The sequence below is a fragment of the Chinchilla lanigera genome, unplaced genomic scaffold (assembly GCF_000276665.1).
Source record: "Chinchilla lanigera isolate Chin_1 unplaced genomic scaffold, ChiLan1.0 scaffold00057, whole genome shotgun sequence".
Lineage (NCBI taxonomy): Eukaryota > Metazoa > Chordata > Mammalia > Rodentia > Chinchillidae > Chinchilla > Chinchilla lanigera.
In genome coordinates, this window is record NW_004955458.1 from 3,790,299 (window position 1) to 3,793,951 (window position 3,653).

Here is a 3,653-nt window from a genome sequence, read left to right on the forward strand (position 1 = left end):
GGAGAAAAACAAACAAGCAAAAATATTCTCCAACTTGGCGTTTGTTGGCAGGGCTTTGGCCCATGGTTTATTCTTTAGGGGGGACAGCACAGAAATTGGGTAAAGAGTTAAGTTTTGCTTGGAAGTGTGAGTGCTTCTTGCGCAACCCCAGTCAAAACCCTGGGGTTTCTAGGAAAAGGGAGCCTCAGACTGTTGTGACTGCAAGTCCCGCCTTGAGAGTCCGCTGACCCTGAAGACCCACAAAACGGCAAGTGTCGTTTCTTGAGGTGTGACAGGCGGACGGGGCTGCGGTGGCGTGGGAGTGCTATGCTCAGTATGTGCCAGGTATGGTTTTCTTTGTGTGTTAAGCAAGCTAGGCAATTCGTTCTCTTCGCTAGCCTCTGAGCTCCCTCAGTCACCTCATCCAGTTCTTGATGTGTTGTTAATGGGCTTTTGTACTCTGTGTGTGTGTGTGTGTGTGTGGGTGTGTGTGTGTTACTGGGGACTGAACCCAAGTCTCTATACCTAATCCTTTTTATTTTTTATTTTCAGACAAGGTCTTCCTAAATTGCTAAGTAGCCCAGGCTGGGCTGACTCTGGATTCTCCTGCCTCAGCTTCCTTCAGGGATTACGGGCCGGCACCACTCTTCCAAGCCTCCTACTTTGTTTCTGGTACAGCAGCATCGCGGAGAGCCGGGCGCTCAAGGGTGATGGACAGAGCTCGTCTCACCCTGTCTGCGCTTCACCATTACCACCCCGAGTCCCTGTGTGCTTCAGGCCCCTGCTCCTTGGTCAGTGCCCCGCCCCCTCCGCTGAAACCCGTCTGTCTGCCAGCAGTGTTCACCAAGCTGCATGCAAGGAATTTTTTTGACATGCTTCTACAATATGGAAACAAGTTCTGTTTATCACCCTGCCTTCTAAATATGCTTCAGGTCAGTTGACTTTTCTAAGGGAGGAGGGGCGGGTTGCAGGTTGGGCCTACCGCCTGCCAGGATGGTTTTGTTTTTCTGTTCAGCTCTGGGGATCAAACCCAGGATTATGCCCGTGCTAGGCAAGTTCTCTGCCACTGATCAGCACCCCAGCCCAGGTTAATGTATGTTGAGCTGCACCAGGGCATCCACAGTAGCTGCCCTTCTGCCCGCCTTGCCACGCCTCTTTTTTGTATTGCATGATCTGAGAAAGGAGACCACTCTTCCCCTTCACTACATTCTGTCCACCAGCATTGTTTTAGTTCCTGGTAGTTATTCGGCCTTGTTCATGCTGTGTGTGTGTGTGTGTGTGTGTGTGTGTCTTTTTGAGACAGGGTCTCACCGTGCAGGTCAGACTGGCCTTGAGCTCACTTTGTAGCCCAGGCTGGTCTCAAATGTCCAACAATCCTCCTGCCTCAGCCTCCCGAGTGCTGGGATTATAGGTGTGCGCCACCATGCCCAGCTTTTATTTTATTTTTTGAGACAGAGTCTCAACTATGTAGTTCAGGCTAGTCTTGAACTTATGTAGCCCAGGCTGGCCTTGAATTTACGGCAGTCCTGCTTCAGCCTCCTGAGTACTGGGATTGCAGGCATGGGCCATCATGCTTGGCCATATTGTTCTTTACCTGAAATAATTTTTTTTTTTAAACAGGGTCTTGATCTGTAATTCAGACTGCCCTTGAACTTACTACGTAGCCCAGGCTGGCATCAAACTCGAGGCAATCCACTTGCCTTAGCGTCCCCCGGGCTGGGATTCCAGGCATGTGCCACTGAGGGTACTGTATATTTTGTTTCTTTACATATTCTCTACAAGGCCTATTCTCAGGTGTGACCAAATATGTACAGAAGTAATTTGTGATTACGTGTCACCTGAGCTTATTTACTTACCTAGCACAGGAATAATTTCACAGACGGCTCTGTGCTGTGCGCCCAGCACGTCCCATTTTGCGCACGCAGAGGGGGCTGTCTGGAGAGCCCAGACCAAAGCTGACCAGCAGAGGGCAGCCGACAACCATGCCGTGACGGGGAGAATCATCCGCCGGTTACAAAATGGAGGCTCCAGGCTCCAGTCTGGAGCAGGAATGGGAACGCAGTAGGGGTAGTTTGGCGCCTGAAGTCATCTCTTGCCTTCTCAGATGCTTCTCCTGTAACTTTTGCGACAGGCCAGGATTTGAACCTTTGCCTGTGATAGGTAATTTCAAATTTCTACCACCCCTCTAGGTCCACCCCAAGCCCGGTTCCTCCATCCTCCCACTTCCACCCCCAGCGGGTCATCTTTTCATCTTTCTGCGTCCCGACCTGCCCCCCGCCCCCCACTGTTACGTGTTACTTTCCACCTGCTTCTTCAGTTCCCGCTGTAGAGTTTAGCTTTGCTTATCTTCCCTGCAGTTAAGGTCTTCCCTTGGCTTACAGCCCTATTCAACCTCCTAAGGAGCTTTCCATAAATATCCCTCCTTAGCGCCTTCAAATTTTCCTATTCGGCCGGAGCAGTCCCTCATTAATGCAAAACAGACAAAACCTCACCATCGTTTGATAATTTCAAACCACTAAGTTGTTTTTTTGAGACAAGGTCTCGCTATATGGTTCAGGCTGGGCTGGCCTTGAACTCACTATGTAGCCCAGTCTGGCCTTAAATTCATGGCGATCCTTCTGCCTCAGCCTCCCAAGTGTTCGGATTACAGGCTTCCACCACACGCCCCACTGAAACTATTAATTTCTTATTGGCCTTCAGTAAGAACATTGTTTTTCCACGTTACTTGTTTTCTCCCTGTCCTATGGAATTCTACCAAAGCTTCGTTCTCTTTTCTCTACCTTTCTAGGCATGGTCTCTTAGTCAAACAACGGTCCTGCAGTCTACATAGCTGACCTAATATCACCTGAAGTGCAACAGAACTTCTTTCTCTCCCCAAATCATATGCTCAAAAAAATTTTCTTTTCTTCTTTGAGACACAGTCCATGTAGTTCAGGCTGGCTTCAAACTCACTATGTATCCCACGCTGGCCTTTAATGCCTGTCAATCCTCCTGTCTCAGCCTCCCAAGTGCTGGGATCGCAGGTGTGCACTGCTATGCCTAGCTGTTCTATTTTTGTTGTTACTACTATTCTCTCAGTTTCTTGTAGTTTCCAACTTTAAGATTTCTCTGACATTTTCTTTCATCCTATGCCCATCATTTATCCATTGCTTCCTCCAGCACATCATCTGAATTCATTCCTGTTACTTTCAAGGTCTCCCTCTTCCATCACACTTAACCCTCCCCTCCCCTAGTGTTATTACCCCAAAACACTGTCTCCGGTGTAGTGGAAGTGTAGTGGTGCACCCCTGGGATCTCAGCCCTCTAGAAGCTCAGGGGAGAGGATTGCCTCAAGTTCAAGGCCAGCCTGAACTACTTATCAAGACCCTGTCTCAAAACAAAACAAACAAACAGGCATGGTGGCCCCCCCTATAATCCCAGCAAGCAGGATCCCTAGGAGTTTGAGGCCAACCTGAACTATGATGATGAGACTGTCTCAAAAAAACAAAATAGGGGCTGGGGATAGCTCAGCGGCACAAGCACCTGCCTGGCAAATGCAAAGTCCTGAGTTTGATTCCTGGTACAAAACATTTAAAAATAAAAAAACAAAATAACCAGCCGGGCATGGTGGCGCACACCTGTAATTCCAGCACTCGGGAGGCTGAGGCAGGGGGATCATTGCAAGTTCAAGACCA

The 3,653-nt window shown here is 49.0% G+C and overlaps 1 long non-coding RNA gene across 1 annotated transcript in view; it reads left to right on the forward strand.

The window, feature by feature from the left end:
• LOC106149948 overlaps positions 1 to 3,653 on the forward strand; it is a 10,493-nt gene that overhangs the window by 1,817 nt on the left and 5,023 nt on the right. The window contains exons 2-3 of the long non-coding RNA XR_001236438.1: positions 173 to 324; positions 532 to 911. This is a non-coding gene — a long non-coding RNA (uncharacterized LOC106149948). The remainder of the gene's footprint in view (positions 1 to 172; positions 325 to 531; positions 912 to 3,653) is intronic.